Source organism: Uranotaenia lowii, chromosome 1 (genome assembly GCF_029784155.1).
Source record: "Uranotaenia lowii strain MFRU-FL chromosome 1, ASM2978415v1, whole genome shotgun sequence".
NCBI classification, from domain to species: Eukaryota; Metazoa; Arthropoda; class Insecta; order Diptera; family Culicidae; genus Uranotaenia; species Uranotaenia lowii.
Window position 1 is genome coordinate 138,255,877 of NC_073691.1, and position 18,652 is coordinate 138,274,528.

Here is an 18,652-nt window from a genome sequence, read left to right on the forward strand (position 1 = left end):
GATGAAAAATAACTTGATTTATGGGCACAATGTACAATGATATGGTACAAAATTTTGTTGCACACAAGCTTTCGTGTAATTTATTCCAATTTATTTGTTGTTCGCATTATTTATTATTACCCAACTCCGAGTGCGAAACAAGAAGGAATTGAAATTTGTTCGGAATGTTATATTTTTTTTTTGATTTTCAAAAATTTAGGTAAATTCCGGGCTACCAAAATACATGCAAAGTTGACCCAAAACTGTAATTTCATAATTCATGTAGTTATATCACAGAAATTTCGGGTGAGAAAATAAAAAAGGGGTTGTGTATGATCGAATTGTTCCAAAAATCTTGCTTGTGAGGGTTTTGGAAAAATTATTAAAACAGTGGTAAGTCAACGGTGATCGACATACTTGATGATACATTTTGAACGTCGCTCCCACAATCATTCACAAACGCCTATGCTCCTAACATTGTTGATAATGATAGACGATCATGAATGTCTCAGAAGGAAAATCGGAAGAAATGCCAAGACCACATGTTGAAAAAAGCCGTAGCACATGCTGGACAGTTCATTGCGGTTACTTAGTAATGATTTTGTTCTTCTACGCAAAGCGAAAAGTTAAAAATCATATTGTAACCTTTACACATCTCTCAGAACTGATACATATCAGTTGTGATCCTAGAAAGTTGAAAACCATCAAGGAAGGCAATCACCATCGAGGCGTTCGTTGCTAATAGTTTGCGTCCTTCTTTACCACATCGTGTTTTGTGGGAACGTTTCAAATACAGAAGCGTCGTTTGGCTGGTAAACGGTGGATAATGTGCAACACGAGACCCCATAGTGGTCATATCACCTCTTATTCACAACTCCTATCTCTACCTCCCCGCGGTGCCGGCTGGGGTGCGAGTAACCTAAGCGGAGATCGGGTACCCAACCCCGGTGGATGCTTTGGTCGCATGCAGACTGAGAAGGTGGCCGCACGCGTCTGTTCCCCAGGTAAGGGGCGGCGTGCAACAACAACCGAGCGTCTGTTCTCCAGGTCAGGGGCGGCTCAAACAGCGTCTGTCTTGCAGCAAGCGGCTGAATTTATGAAATGCGGCTCCCGCCAGCTAAGTCCAAGATGGCAGCCCCATCGCGGGATAGGGACTTTAGGCTAACAACCTACTGCTCCCGATTTTAAAATTGTTACGGAATCCGAAAGAAATGACCGACCTGGAACTTTGGCGACGACTTTTAGCATGAAAACACGGACACGAATTGGAACTTGGAATGTTTTAACCCTTGCCCAACAAGGCAAACTGGAACAACTTGCTAGAGAGGCTAGCCGCCTCAAGCTTGAAATTCTGGGACTGAGCGAAGTCCGTTGGCCTAATACTGGAGAACACAAGACACAGTCCGGGCAAGTCCTGCTTTACTCTGGCATACGAGGAGAACATGCTACTCGGGATCGAGGAGTTGGTTTCCTGTTAAGCCCGCAGGCCTACGCGGCCCTCATTAGATGGGAACCGATAAACGAAAGAATAATCGTAGCCAGATTCAGAACACGGGTTAGAAACCTTACAATGGTCCAGTGTTATGCGCCAACTGACGTTGCCGACTTGCAGGAGAAAGAGCAGTTTTACTGTCAACTGAACAGCGTGGTAGAGAGAATTCCGAAGGGTGACATTCAAATCCATTTGGGCGACTTCAACGCAAAGATTGGCTCCGACAATCAGGACCTTGAGCGCATCATGGGGCGCCATGGCCTAGGACAGATGAGCGAAAACGGAGAGCTGTTTGTGGAATTTTGTGGCAACAACAACATGGTGATCGGCGGATCGCTCTTCCCCCATCGACCAGCACATAAGGTCACTTGGGTATCCCGAGATGGCCGAACAGAAAATCAAATTGACCACATCTGCATCAGCCGAAAATGGAGAAGGAGCCTTCTTGATGTCCGCAACAAACGAAGCGCAGACATTGCATCTGACCATCACCTCGTCCTTGGCGAGATACGACTGAGAGTTGCGCGTGTCCAACGGCGCGAGGAGAAAGTCGGGTGTCGATACGACGTCCGCCGGTTGGAGAATCCAGAGGTGAAAAGGGCATACGTTGAACAGCTAGAATCCCGAGCCTCAGAGCTGCCGACAGACGGAACAGTCGAAGAACAGTGGTGTGGAATCAAGAATGCCTTTATCACGACGAGCCATGGTACTCTCGGTAAAGTTTGTGGAAGAAGAAGTGAATGGATGTCGGATGAAACTTGGAGGATGGTCGATGATCGGAGAAAGGCGAAAGTCGGAATTGAGCAGGCATGTACCGGGTCAGCCAAAGCAGCCGCCCGCTTACGATATGCGGAGCTGGAAAAGGCAGTTAAACGAGCTTGTAGACGAGACAAGAGAGCCTGGACAAACTCCCTAGCCGAAGAGGGGGAAAGAGCCGCCGCCAATGGAGATATCCGATTACTTTATGACATTTCTCGCCGCCTCAGTGGTGCAAGGACTAATGCAAGAATGCCGCTAAAAGACCGAGCAGGTCAGTTATTGACCGATCGAACAGATCAGCTCAAACGATGGACTGAGCACTTCGAACAACTCTTTCGAGTCACGAATAGCGATGGCCAACAGAATCTGCAGCTCGAAGCGCCAACAGTAAGTCGCATAAATGGCGTCAACTCGGAAGCGCCTTCGCTGGCTGAAATAGAAGCGGCAATCAAAAACATGAAATCCAACAAAGCACCTGGGATCGATTGCATCCCTGCTGAAATGCTGAAAGCCGACCCTGCCCTATCAGCACAAATGTTGCACCGTCTTTTCGCTGACGTCTGGGATACTGCAACATTCCCGGCCGACTGGATGCAGGGTATCCTCGTAAAGGTCCCGAAGAAAGGAGACCTGACAGAGTGCGGTAACTGGCGAGGCATAACGTTGATCTGTACAACCCTCAAAGTACTCTGCAAAGTGATTCTGAACAGGATCCAGGAGAAAATAGACGCTACACTCCGACGGCAACAAGCTGGATTCCGATCCGGACGATCATGTGTGGACCACATCACTACGCTACGAATCATACTGGAACAAATCAACGAATTCCAGGACTCTCTTCTGCTGGTGTTCGTTGATTTCGAAAAAGCATTCGACCGACTTAACCATGAAAACATCTGGGCGGCTCTAAGCCGACGAGGGGTCCCAGAGAAACTAGTCCATCTCATCGAAGCACAGTATGAGGCATTTTCGTGCAAGGTCTTGCACGACGGTGTCTTGTCCGAACCAATCCCGGTAACTGCTGGAGTGAGACAAGGATGTATTCTATCACCGCTACTTTTTCTAATCGTAATGGATGAGATTCTGATTGGATCGATTGACTGTGCACCGAACCGAGGATTACCGTGGAATCCTTCAACAATGGAGCAACTGAACGACCTTGACCTGGCTGACGATATTGTTTTGCTCGCCCAAACACAACCAGATATGCAGAGCAAACTCGACGACCTCACCGAAAGTTCCAAAGCAGCAGGTCTCAAAGTCAATGTCGGAAAGACCAAGTCGATGGAGATCAACACAGGAAATCCCTCCAGTTTCATGGTAGCTGGGCAACAAGTTGAGAAAGTGGAGTGCTTCCAGTATCTTGGTAGCCAGATAACGCCTGATGGTGGTACCAGAAAAGACATCGAAACCCGGATCAGAAAGGCCCGATTTGCGTTTGCGAGTCTCCGAAACATCTGGCGGTCACGCCAGATCTCTCTACGAACGAAAATCCGAATCTTCAACTCAAACGTCAAATCCGTATTGCTGTACGGATGCGAAACTTGGTGCACATATGCGGTAACGACGCGAAAACTGCAAGTATTTGTAAACCGCTGCCTGCGGAATATCATCCGCGCTTGGTGGCCAGGCAACTGGATCTCGAATGAGGAACTACATCGCCGGTGTCATCAAAAGGCGCTAGACATCGAGATTCGGGAACGTAAGTGGAGATGGATTGGGCATACGCTGCGAAGAGATGAAGACGAGATTTGCAGAGAGGCGCTAGATTGGAATCCAGAAGGTCATCGAAGAACAGGCAGACCCAGAAATTCGTGGCGGCGAAGCCTAGCCGCTGAAATCCGAACAGTCGACGAGAATCTTGACTGGGACCAGGTGAAGACGCTGGCTCCGGATCGTCAACAGTGGAGGTCTTTTACCACGGCCCTATGCACCGGAGGATCGGCGCGGGATCATTAAGTAAAAGTAAGTAAGTTGTCATGCATGATTGTTTATAAGATTAGGTTGGAGAGGAAAAATTGACTGCTTCGATTTTTTGGCTCTGAATGCAGTAAAGCATGGCTGATCGAAAATCGATAGATTTTTTAAAAATCCTTAAAAAAATCTACCAAAACAGTCGTTCCATTCATAAAGAGACATTTTATGTTATGAATGTGTATTTAACATCAAAGTATAGGTGGTTCAAAATACCCCACATTATGTGGCCCATGATTCCCCATAAGATAAGAATTGGAATTGGTTGTGTATGAGTGGCTTATTGCAGTTTCATGAAATTTCCATTTCCATGTGAAATGGCGAGACTTAACTAAGACCATAAGCATATGGGAATATTTTTGTTATGAACTTTAGGGTTCGCAAAGTAGCAATTTGCGGGTATTTGAATAATTATGTAAGTAAATTTTTTAAGCTGGTTCAATGAAAGGAGTATATAATGCATACACAAATAAACAACCTATGAAAATATATGCTTACGTAGAACGACAACGATGAAAATTGAATTGAGGTTTCTATCCCATCACACATTCGAGGAACTGAGGGTGGCCCACGTTTCCCCTTGGCCTACGATACCCCTTTTTCCCTTCATATAAACACAGAGATTATTTGGAACGGATGGGATTTTTATGCACAGAAAAAAAATTTGACTATTACGTGTCACTGAAACTGCAACCTTTAAAATAAATCAACCTGTAACTAACAAAACCAGTAATTTTTAATTGTTTTCCTTGAAGATTCATTTATTATTACAGCAAATGTCCTGTAAAAATGTTGTACACTGAAAATTTAATGTCACGTAATTAGTTTTTCGACCTGTAAAATTACGGTAAATGTTCTGCTCCTTTTTGTTACAGGACAATTGCGTAATTTTACAGGAAATAATTATTGCTGTGTGTCCTGTTTCATCTCATGGCACTCCTTTTCTTACTATACCGATTCATAAGCACGCAACCTGTAGACAGATGTTTGATGATGCAATATCTCATAGTAGTTAGATACAAACAATTTTATGATTTTATATAAATGAGAAGCTTAACAAGCTCTTTTTTGTAGTTCCACGCACACGGCGTCAGTCGGAAATCTCGCACATCTGAGCAAACTCGAAAAATATGCGTTTGAGAATTCACTTCGATCGTCTATGGTTTAGAATCTGTCGCATTTGTCATGCCTTACAAGTTGGCTGATTGAGGATTGAATGAGGATGAATACCCCAATCTAAATCTATAAACAGTTTCTATTATAAAAAAAAAAACAAACCAGCACTGCCGCTACAAAAATGTGCTAGGGGAGATAAGGCATAACGAGCACCCAGGGCATAATAAGCACTCTCCTTTTCTACAAAAGTACGTATTTTCTTAAATAAATGTTCATGAGGAATTGCTTCGTTCTTCCTATAGTATTAATTTTTGACAAAAAGAGGAATCTCCTTATCATCTTTACGGAGATATTAAATAAACCAGCTATGTTCTCAAGTAAAGAAAATATTATAATTTTTGAGCTCCACATAATAAGCTCTTATGACCTTTAAATCATCTTGATCTATAATGCACGCATTGCAACATGATGTACACATTGTTTCTCAATTTTCACCATTGTTAAATTTTTGATTTTTAACTTTAATCAATTTTAAATCACGTTTTTACTTAAATTTGTTGGCTCGGGGCGAACAGAGCACTGTTAATTGGGGCACGATGAGCGTTTTCTGCCATATAATCTAGAAGCGAATACAACTCGATGCAGTCAACTGAATTATAGAGCTACAACTTGACTAGTTTACATTTGACGCTTTAGCCTATTGGTAAGGTGTCGGGGAGGTAATCAAAAACTAGAGTTCGATTTCTGTTCGGAGTGATTTTTTTCCTTTAACGATGATCGATTTTTTTTATTGTTACATTACACGGCTAGTAGCATCATCTGCCAAACAAAGCACCAGAAACATAACGTATGAGCGTGTGTGAATTGTTTGTATTCTACAAACAGACCTAGATTATTATGTTATTGCTTTGTTTGATGAATCTACGACACACCTGACTTCTTCGAGTTGAATTCGCTGCTATATTCCACGGCAGAAAACGCTCATCGTGCCCCGATTAATGGTGCTTATACTGCCCCAGGGGGGCTTCTCAATATGCCCCTACAGTAACTGGTTTTCAACTTCTGGCATTTTTTTAAATGCATTTTTAAACGTTTTTATTTGGTTTTTCAAGTTTCAGCCTACTAGGAAATAGACTATTTTAGTGTTCAAATACGAAACAATGATGTAATTTACATATTATAGCTGTTTTCTATGGTTGAATAAGCATTTTCCTTAAGGTGGCCATTATGCCCTTATCTCCCCTACCTATAATTTTATAGTACCCACCTAATGTACCCAACAAATGTCGGTACTTTTTTTAAATTTTATTCATGGAATTCCATTCTCGTATAATATCGCGTGCTTAGATGGTGGTTATTTTCATCCTCTTCGAACTTATGATGTGGTGGGGAGAACTGATTAGTATCTTTCTCCCTTAAGTTTTTGAGAACCCGCTCTATAATGTGGGCGCAATTTGTAAGTTTTGAAAAGCTTTTAATAACGATTTAAAGTTAGAATTGACGCCAATTGTAGCACTTTGCTAGCATGCCGTAGGGGAGATAAAGCTATAATATGTGAGTAACATCAATGTTTCGTTTCAATACACTGAAAAAAAATCAATTTCCTAAAAGGTGATACCGTCAAAATTTGGTCAATATCAACTTAACGTATTTCTTTCAATTTTGCATTCAAAAATCCTGAACACCCCTCATTTTGAAGGTGTGTGTGTGTAAAATGTTCCTCTTATTTTGATTTTGGAATTCACTCTTTAGTTGTCAAAATGCCGTCCAAGGAAGAAGAGCAGCGCATCAAAATTTTGCTCGCGCATCGCGAAAATCCGAGCTACTCGCACGCAAAGCTGGCAAAATCGCTAGAATTTGCCAAATCAACCGTTACAAATGTAATTAAAGTGTTTGGGGAACGTTTGTCGACAGCCAGGAAGTCTGGATCGGGGGAAAATCGAAAACCGGAAGCCGCCGAGACGACAAAGAGAGTTGCCGGTAGTTTCAATCGAAACCCTAACCTCTCTCTCCGAGATGCCGCAAATAAGCTGGGTGTGTCTACAACCGTGCATCGAGCCAATAAAACGAGCCGGACTATTGACTTACAAGAAATTAGTGACTCCAAATCGCGATGATAAACGAAATACGACGGCCAAAACGCGATCCCGGAGGCTGTACACGACGACGCTGACGAAGTTTGACTGAGTGGTTATGGGCGACAAAAACACCGTCAAAGCCGACTACAAGCAGCTTCCGGGACAGGAGTTTTGTACGGCAAAAGGGAGGGGAAAGGTAGCAGATATTTTCAAGCACATGAAGCTGTCAAAGATCGCGAAGAAATATCTGGTTTGGCAAGCCATCTGTACCTGTGGCTTGAAAAGCAGCATTTTCATAGCTTCCGGGACTGTCAACCAAGAAATTTACGTGAAAGAGTGTTTGAATAAACGTCTGCTTTCCTGAAGAAACACAGTTGTTCCGTACTGTTTTGGCCGGATTTGGCATCTTGCCATAACGGTAAAAAGGCCATGGAGTGGTACGCCGCCAACAACGTGCAGGTGGTTCCCAAGGACAAGAACCCTCCCAACACGCCAGAGCTCCGCTCAATTGAGAAAAACTGGGCTATTGTCAAGCGGAACCTAAAGAAGACAAAAAAAAACTGCTAAGAACGAGCAGCAGTTCAAGGCAAACTGGCTTTCTGCGGCAAGGAAGGTGGACAAGATGGCTGTACAAAATCTGATGACAGGGGTTAAGCTTAAGGCCCGGCAATCCGGATTTGGAAAAGCGGAAGCCTAATTCATGGATCACCATGAATCTGGACGCACTGTTTATTATACCATTGCGCTCCTAGTTGTTGGATCTGGAATGTTTTGACAGTACTTTGTTTGGAAATGCTTCCTCTATCAGTGCTGAGAATTTCATTATGATTCGTTTTGTTCCAAAAAAGTTACACGTGATGGAAGCCGCGAGGCGAAAATAAATTTTGGACACTCACGTTAAAAACCGACGTGGTCGGGTTAAAAAAATCGCGAAATCGTTAAAAATGCTCAAATCAACCGTGTGCAGCGTTCTCAAACGTTTCCGTGAGATGCATACTATCGATCGGCAGGTTCATACCAAGCGTTATAGTGGACCTAAGAATCAGAAACTGCATTTGAAGGTGTTGAGAACGATCAAGGCAAACACAGGGTAGGAATACGATCCTATCGGGCCAGTAAGCAACCAAAACGGACATTGAAGCAGAATTTAGTAGCCTAAGGACGTGCCCGGAAGTTATACAACAAGATTCCAACGAAGTTCGACGGATGCATCCTCATGGATGACGAAACGTACGCGAAGATGGATTTTGGGCAGCTTCCTGGCCAAAAATTTTATAAAGCCACTACAGTGGTGCACTGCACTGGTCGTGGTGATGTCCCCGCCAAGTTCAAATTCGTTTTTGCCGATAAGTTGGCAAGAAAGTGTTTGATCTGGCAAGGTATTTGCAGCTGCGGACGAAAATCCCCGGTTTTTGTGAAAAACAAGACCAAGGACTCCAAGGAGGAATGTACAAGGAGGAGTGCCTTAAAAAATGTTTTTTTTTCGTACAATAGATCTCACAAAAGACCAGTAAAGTTTTCGCCAGATTTGGCATGCTGCCACTACAGCTAGGAGTTACTACAGTGGTATTCGGCCAACGGGTGGATTTTGTTGAAAAGGACATCAACCCACTCAACTGCCCTCAATTCCGCCCTATCGAAAAATTTTGGGCAATTGTCAAGCAGAAGATGAAGAAGAATGGTAGGACGACTCGAGAAGCAACAGAGATGAAGAGATTGTGGAACAAAATGGCCGCTGAGGTCAGTGAATAGGGTGTCCAAACTTTGATGAGTGGTTCTAGACGAATAGTTCGAAATTTTTCTCAAAGAAAAACATCAAAATATTTATTTTATTTTTCCTTTGAAGTACAATAAAAACCCTACATTTTGATCATAAAACTTTTTTTTTCGTTTACATAGCTCCGAGATAGACCCGTTTCAATGCGTCCAGATTTGTAGTGATCCATGCTTTAGCTGAAAGCCTAATTTCACCGATTTACAAGCGTTTCCCTTGACCAAATTTTGACCCTTTACCCTTTACCTGGCTGAAACTTTAAAAAGTAAACGTTTAAAAATGCCTTTAATTTTTTAAAGTTCGATTCCTGACCGTGGCGAATTTTTTTGCGTTACTTTTCATGTTCGATGCATTTGCACTAAACGGTAAGTCAAACAATTCATTCACACAAACTTATGCATTATGTTTCTGGTGCTTTGTTTGACGGATGATGCTACTAGCCGTATAATGCAATACTCCAAATAATCGGTCATGATCAGGGGGGTGACAATCTGGTTCTTCTTGCGAACAAGAATCTTTTTCTTTTTTTCTATCCATCGGGAGAAACGTTTATGGTGTTTTCCTCTCCAACCAGTACAGAGTTGAAAAAGTCCAAATTTCAACCAATGAGGAACCAGAATGATGATTGTGTTAGTGTGCAATCATTCATAATTCTCTAGGTTTTGACATCTAGTCCGGTTCCTTGACAGCAAAATTTCAGGTTTGTTATGGGCCCACAAAATCGTGGGCCCGTAATTTTAATGGTTGTCAAAATCAATGACAAAGGATAGGGCTGTCACCCCCCTGGTCATGATGAAATGGAAAAAATCATCTCGACCAGGAAATGGCTCACATAGCTTTAGTACTTCATGTGACCAGAGATGCTCGATCGGATTAAGGTCGGGAAACTGTGCTGGCCACTCCATAACCTTGATATGCTTTTCTTTGAACCATTGCGATACCAGCTTTGAGGTGTGTTTCGGATCTCCGTATTGTTGGAACGTATATCTGCGCCCCAACTTTAGCTTTTGTGCAGACGCTGGTAGTTTCCGCTTCAAAATATCCTAATAAACCTCCTTGGTCATGATTCCATCGATGAATTCAAGTTCTCCAACGCCGGATGTAGCCATAAATCCCCACACCATGACTCAACCTGCAAATAAAAATCAAAGTTATGCTCAGTTGGCTGAAAAATCAATGTATGTTAAATAACGCACCACCGCCATGCTTGACTGTAGGCCGCAAACACTCCTTTTTCAAACTTTCACCGGTTCGCCGTCATTTTTTTGTGATACCATCAGACTCAAATAGCATTACTTTCGACTCATCTGACCAAATCACCTTATTCCAGTCATCACTGGTCCATGAAATGTGGTCCAGGGCCCACTTCAATCTTTTTTTTTATATTTTTTGCGGACAACCATGGCTTCTTAAGCGTTACTCTGCCCTTAAGACCTTTCTTATGAAGACGATTTCGCACGGATTGTGATGTCAGTTGAATGGAAAATTCGCTTTCAATACATATGTTTCTCAATTTTCGGAGCTGATAGTACCCGCAGTACCCGGTCCAGCTCTGTCAATTCGGCTGTAGTCTTTGAAGGACGCCCCGATCGCGTATCTGGTGAGATATGGGCCGCTTATGACACCTTTACAAAAGCAACGCGATTTGGGGCGCGGTAAAACCCTTTCTTGGACTCATATGTGTGTGGGCGGGACTTTTCCCAAAATAACCCTTATCCCAGATGGTCCCTGTTCAAAAGTTGAAACAAAGACAGTAGTAGCACGAACAGTAAAAAAATCAAGATGGACGTACATGGGTAGTTAAAAGTGAATAAAGTGATGGAAAATGAACTGACATATGGCTAAAGACTGTAAAATATCTAATAAGATAACTAGCCCAAATCCCATGTACGGGGGAGTGGAGGTGGGCCATCATCATCATCATCTTTCATCATGAACCACGCTGTTTGAACACCTGAACAATCCTAGCCACCGTATCATTGTTAAGCTGGACAATATCGGTAATATTACGGTAGCTTTTGTCGGTTTTGTGATGTTCAACAATCAAATTTCGGATGCTGATCGGAATTTGTGGTTTTATGGGCATTTTGCAACCAATTACTTCCAATTTCAAACACGAAACACGAAACGAAAACTCCAAGAGCGCTAAATTACGGCTAGACGCAATGTTTACATTCAAGAAAGCTACAGGCTACACACTAAAACTTTGTAAATCACACTTAAATCGTAGTATCCATTTAGGGGTGGATAAACTTTTTTGCGTATTTTTTCCCTTTTTCATATTTAATCACATAAAACCCCGAGAAAAGGTATAAACGCCGTATTTTCAATGGCAATATAATAAATAAACATAAAATGATAAACTGTGGAGGAACATTCATGAAATCAACTTGATTTTTCACCAGAAAAACATTTCAATTGTAAATTTGTGAGGTGAGTGGATAAACTTTTTTTGCATACTGTATATGGCTTTAAAACACAGATCTACGTGTGAGTTGGGAATATTTATTTACCGAATCCTAGAATCAAAGTTATTTTTTTCTTTTCTGGAAAATTATCAAACTGTTAATGCTTTCTGGGTAAAGTTGAAAAAATCTATTATTAAAACTGACCACGAATACAGAAAACGCAAAATGGTGTGAAATTAATGTTACCCGATACTATCGAACGAAACAAACCACATTCCATTTTGTCCATTCCACTCGATCTGTTTTCACTGCTGAACATTCGGCATCATGATGGTTCGTTTTACACCTGAGTGGGCACAAGTACCTTCCCACCTACTCAGTATTGCGTGAGCTAGCACGTTTTTTTATTGGACAGAAATGCAAATTAACGAGCATCAATTGCATCCTTCCGCTATGTTTTTCTGTTGATGTTATTATTGCTAATGGCTCGTTTACGATTATTTTATTCATCCGAAACCAAAACATTCTCTCTCCTCTAAGTGATAAATCGCTCGAGTGGTTTGGGAGCAATTATCCTCTTGGTGTTGCGAAAAGTAAATGCAAATGATAGTTTCTGCCGATGGAAAAGTGTATCGGTCATAAGTACACAACCTGCCGTAATTGAATTTACCAAAGCGGTAGGAGCTACATAAAGTGGTCTACCTACCGAGAGCAGTTATAAGAGGTCTCATCAATCTTAATGATTCTTGACCCAACCATTCGGATGATGGAGTTAAAGCGAATAGTTCATTCTTACTATTAAATGTACCTAAATTTTTGTTGTATTTTTGAAATCCAGATATTCAAAAAAGAATTCAGGAAAAAGGAAATGAAAAGCTATTTGTGAGTAAATAAAATGGATTTTAATGGATATGAGGACATGGGATCTGAAACATGATACATAAAACCTGTGACATGAAACAAGAAAAATGGTACTTTTGGCCATTTCTCAATTTTCACTTTTCACATCTCCCATTTTATTCCTAAAGTTTAACGTTTCAATTTTCGTTTTTCCCGTCTCACATATCACGTTCTACGTCGAATCAATGAAATAAAGGACCTAGGCGTTATTTTAGATAGTCATATGACATTCAGGCGTCACTATTGTACTACACATGAAAAAGCTAACCAAATGCTAGGATTTATCATACGTCTGAGCAAAGAATTCGAAGATCCTGTCTATGGTTATTTGAAGCTGTTTGGGCAGCTCGTTTTGAAACAATTCAACGAAAACTCGTGCGTTATGCTCTGCGTGATCTATCGTGGGAGAACCCTCTAAACCTGCCGCCTTATGCGCAACGTTGTGTCCTACTTGGTCTTCAACCGCTGTCAGATCGTCATTCCATTGGTCAAGCCCTGTTCGTGACGAAGGTTGCAAATGGTGCAAACGACTCATATACAGGGTCCAACGAAGTAAACCTGAACGCAGGGACCGACAAAAAACACAAACACAGCACAGTACATATCGTGCAACACAAATCCTGGAGTGCTGACACATAAATTTTCGTGTGCGACACTTCGGTTTGGCACAGCACTTCAATTGTGTTGTGCTGCATCAAATCAACACGACACAGTTCCCAGTTGTGTCGTGTCGAGAAGAACACAGTTGTGCTTAGCACGCAACACAGTGTGTTTTACGAGCAAGGCTATTTTAACCTGCGCGCTTGATTGGACAGCATTTCTCCGTATTTTACATGGCGAAGTTCTTCACTCACATTGTGTCGAGAAAGAAGCTTGAAAGCAAACGAAAAAAATCTATCCAGTTCGCCTACTGGCAGATTTGCAACAATTAAAATCTCATCGTTTCGGGACCGGCACACGAACACACTGTGTCGTCAACTGTGTCGGATTTTGTGTCGCATGCAGTACTGTGCTGTGTTGCGGCCGACACGCAACAAAAGAAGATCAACACAGACACAGCACAGTTTCGTTTCGGATGTGCCGTGTCATCAAATTGTGTTGCACTTACTGTGTTCGTGCTGTTTTCGGTCCCTGCCTGAACGGAATTGTTTAAAAAAAAAAAAACACAAGAAAGGTTAAAATTCCCTCCTAATACACATTCCCTACATTTCTTCAGAAAATGGAACTTTTATTCGACAGTGCTCGCTACTAAAGGGTGATACGGTCAAAATTTGGTCAACATCAACTTGACGTATTTCTTTCAATTTTGCATTTAAAAAACCTGAACACCCCTCATTTTGAAGGTGTGTGTGTAGAATGTTGCTCCTATTTTGATTTTGGAATTAACTCTTCAGTTGTCAAAATGCCGTCCAAGGAAGAAGAGCAGCGTATCAAAATTTTGCTCGTCGACACGAATGCCATGAGGATGGTAAAGTGTCGTTAATAAAACTAGAAAAAAAAATTTGCTCGCGCATCGCGAAAATCCGAGCTACTCGCACGCAAAGCTGGCAAAATCGCTAAAAGTTCAACCGTTACAAATGTAATTAAAGTGTTTGGGGAACGTTTGTCGACAGCCAGGAAGTCTGGATCGGGGGGAAATCGAAAACCGGAAGCCGCTGAGACGACAAAGAGAGTTGCCGGTAGATTTAAGCGAAACCCTCTCTCTCCGAGATGCCGCAAATTAGCTGGAAGTGTCGTCTACAACCGTGCATCGAGCCAAAAAGCGAGCCGGACTATCGACTTACAAGAAGGTAGTGACTCCAAATCGCGATGATAAACAAAATACGACGGCCAAAGCGCGATCCCGGAGGCTGTACACGACGATGCTGGCGAAGTTTGACTGCGTGGTAATGGACGACGAAACCTACGTCAAAGCCGACTACAAGCAGCTTCCGGGACAGGAGTTTTATACGGCAAAAGGGAGGGGAAAGGTAGCAGATATTTTCAAGCACATGAAACTGTCAAAGTTCGCGAAGAAATATATGGTTTGGCAAGCCATCTGTACCTGTGGCTTGAAAAACAGCATTTTCATAGCTTCCGGGACTGTCAACCAAGAAATTTACTTGAAAGAGTGTTTGAATAAACGTCTGCTGCCTTTCCTGAAGAAACACGGTTGTTCCGTACTGTTTTGGCCGGATTTGATATCTTGCCATTACGGTAAAAAGGCCATGGAGTGGTACGCCGCCAACAACGTGCAGGTGGTTCCCAAGGACAAGAACCCTCCCAACACGCCAGAGCTCCGCCCAATTAAGGGGGGGGGGGGGGGGGGGGGTAGGGTCTAACACTTTCAAAAAATCGATTTTTTTATTTTTTTATTTTCTTATTGTAAAACATTTCAAGAATGTTGTGTCAAATTTTCAAGTCAATTGAAGCAAAACTGTAGAAATTATAGGCCTTTATGTCCTCCTATCTAATACTGCAAGAAAGCAAGAGCAGAAACTTCAAACGCGTTTTTCTCGAAAGCACATTTTTAAAGCCCGTGGACATCGTCATTTGAAAACTACTTATCCGATTCTTTTCAAATTTGGAACATATTTTCTACACATAAAATACCAGACCCCAACGTTTTTCTTTTTTTTGTTTTTTTACTTTGGGGAGATTTTACAGATAAAAAATGGCGGATTTTTTTTCGTGAAAATCGTAGTTTTTACTTCAAACAGTCACAAAAATTTCAGAAAAATTTTTTAAGGTTAAATAAAAACGTTGGGGTCCAGAAAAACATCTATTAAAAATATTTTGCTCTGATTTTTTGACTTCAGATGATTCTGTGCTGAGATACAGTGTCCACCGCAAATCCTGTTTTCTAAAACTTCATCCTCGAAAGTGCTCCGTCACCGGCTCATTTTTCAATATTTTTCTACGAAAAAATTACTAAATGTTCTTTTAACAATGCTTTGTGTAATGCAAAAAATTTGAATACATTTGTTTGAACGATAGCTCTAGAAAAAAATCGTGAAAATGGTGTTTTGTTTTACCCGTTAGACCCTACCCCCCCCCCCCCCCCCCCCTTAAGAAATACTGGGTTATTGTCAAGCGAAACCTAAAAAAGACTAAAAAACTGCTAAGGGCGAGCATCAGTTCAAGGCAAACTGGCTTTCTGCGGCGAAGAAGGTGGACAAGGTGGCTGTACAAAATCGGATGGTAGGGGCTAAGCGTAAGGCCCGGCAATTCGGATTTGGAAAAGCGCATGCCTAACTGAATATTTTTCCTGAATTTTATACTAATTAAACTTGAAAAAGAAATTTAATTGGATTTTTTTAAATAAACGATTTCACCAATTTACATGCGTTTTCCCTTGACCAAATTTTGACCGATCACCCTTTAAAACTCTTAACAACTGAGCCACTTCACTACCACCAATTGCTTAAGGAGAGTCTGCAGAAATTCTACAGCAAAAGTAAATTTATAAAAATTTGTTACGGATTTTTTCATGGAAAATACCAAAGTCCCTGGAAGAACGCCTGTGGAGTTTTTGAAAATAATGAATAAAAAAAATGCGCTGAAAACTGTACTTTACCGAAGATGATATAGTTGGCTGAGCACTACTGGCATACAGAATCGAGTTGCCATGTTGAATGGTGCACAATCTTTGGCGACGACTTTTATCATGAAAACACGGACAGGAATTGGAACTTGGAACGTTTTAACAAAAATTATCCATTACAAGATTCGGAACTCTTGCGGGAATCGACGGACAAAATCCAAAAGCGCCACCATCAAATGCTGCGGCAGAAATGCAACTATTTAGTAAAACACGCTTAGGAAAAAAACCAATTTATATTACACGGTCGGAAATAACTAGCAGTTTGAGGGTTCATTTGCACAACAAACACAATGAGGTCTTTCTCTACGGGGTCTTGGCTCTCCAGAATTAGCATGGTTTTTCGGTATCAGAGTCGTCATTCGCTATTCAAAGATCTTTTTTTCCTTGGGGGCCGTTCAGATACCACGCGGATAGAAACATGAGATTTTAGAGCCCCTCCTCCCCCTGCGTTTACAACCGTGGACGTTTGGCAAACACTATCCCGTCAGGACATCCGGTGACGTGGACAAGTTTGAATTTTTTTTTCTAAATCTAATTTGACAGTTAAAAAACACTACTTTCTGTTTTATTGTTAAAGAAATGGCTGATTTAAAAAAAAACGAAATAGCATTTCCTGATATGAAATCATTTTAAAAATTTCAAATTTCTAAACTATGATTTTTATCACTTGCTTTCAAGTGGCTACTATGGTAACGGACTTATATTGGACCAGGGGACCAAAATTGGTCTTCTGGTCCAAAATAAGTCTGTTACCCTAGTTGTTTAAACTTAAACTGAAAAACTTTGCAATTTTAAGATTTTCAATTAAACATCTTAATAAAACTAGATAAAATTTATCTTCATCTGAATGAATTAGACTAAATTAAATTAAGACCTTGGTAAAATAATCTGTATTATAACATAAATCAGGATCCCAATCAAAATAAATACTTGGCCAAGTCATCAAAACCCTTAATCGCAATATTTTCAGCACTGTTCTGTGGAATTTGGAATCAATAAATAGGCTCAACGAGATATGCAATACAAATAAGTTATCTTTTTCGACGTGTTTCGATCACCGTTTGATTATATTTTGGGATTTTTTTTGTTGATATTGTTCGGTGAAATAAATGACTAGGTGCTTTGTTCTTTACGTTTCGATTTACTTTTACTTTTCAATCATCTTCAGATCTACAATAAAATATTTAAAAAATAATTAAACTTATTATGAAATAAATTACAATACTGCTCGTACACTAATTTCTATTCCCCTATCTATCCGCATGGGGCCACAGAAATAGACTGATCTCGATCAGCTGTTGGCGCAGTGTTTCTTGGTGGTGGTTTTGCTGGTTTGCGTTTCACCCAGCATTCTCGAAGCTTCTGTAGCAGTCCGTCGTACACACATGAAATCTCCTCCGAGTCGCGCTGTAGGTTTACAGCCCGTTCTTGGAGAAGTTTCATGTGTATTGTCTCAGCTGTTTTCCTTTGGCCTTCGTGACTGATTTTCTCCAAGATAGAAGCGTGTTCGAAATCAAATGCGTGTGCGTTTTGTGTAGCATGTTTTGTTAGGCCCGATGCCGTAGGTTTGCTCTGTGTGTTGCTTTCGTGTTGTTTGAGTCGTTTTTTTAGTGGTTGACTCGTTTGCCCGATGTATTCCCGGGGGCAAGAGCCGCATGGGACAGAGTAAACCACTCCTGTTTGCATGTTTTGGGGTATTTTGTCTTTCAGTTGTGTGAAAAGGTTCGATTTAATTTTATCACAAGGTTTGTGTGCTGCAACGATCGAATTTTGGCGCAGTATTTTGCTGACCTTTTCACTCAGGCATGGAATGTACGGCAACGAGACAAATTTCCCTTGGTCTCGTTCTTCCTGCTGGAACGTGTTGTACAGTGCGTGTACCCGTTTCTTTAGTGTGTTGTTGATCACGGCTTCTGGGTAGTTATTTGTACAAAAACATTCTCCGTACAAATAACTACCCAGAAGCCGTGATCAACAACACACTAAAGAAACGGGTACACGCACTGTACAACACGTTCCAGCAGGAAGAACGAGACCAAGGGAAATTTGTCTCGTTGCCGTACATTCCATGCCTGAGTGAAAAGGTCAGCAAAATACTGCGCCAAAATTCGATCGTTGCAGCACACAAACCTTGTGATAAAATTAAATCGAACCTTTTCACACAACTGAAAGACAAAATACCCCAAAACATGCAAACAGGAGTGGTTTACTCTGTCCCATGCGGCTCTTGCCCCCGGGAATACATCGGGCAAACGAGTCAACCACTAAAAAACGACTCAAACAACACGAAAGCAACACACAGAGCAAACCTACGGCATCGGGCCTAACAAAACATGCTACACAAAACGCACACGCATTTGATTTCGAACACGCTTCTATCTTGGAGAAAATCAGTCACGAAGGCCGAAGGAAAACAGCTGAGACAATACACGTGAAACTTCTCCAAGAACGGGCTGTAAACCTACAGCGCGACTCGGAGGAGATTTCATGTGTGTACGACGGACTGCTACAGAAGCTTCGAGAATGCTGGGTGAAACGCAAACCAGCAAAACCACCACCAAGAAACACTGCGCCAACAGCTGATCGAGA

At 41.6% G+C, this 18,652-nt stretch overlaps 1 protein-coding gene across 3 annotated transcripts in view; it reads left to right on the forward strand.

The window, feature by feature from the left end:
- LOC129740259 (dopamine receptor 1) overlaps positions 1–18,652 on the forward strand; it is a 708,993-nt gene that overhangs the window by 252,112 nt on the left and 438,229 nt on the right. The gene's annotated exons all lie outside the window — the stretch shown is intronic.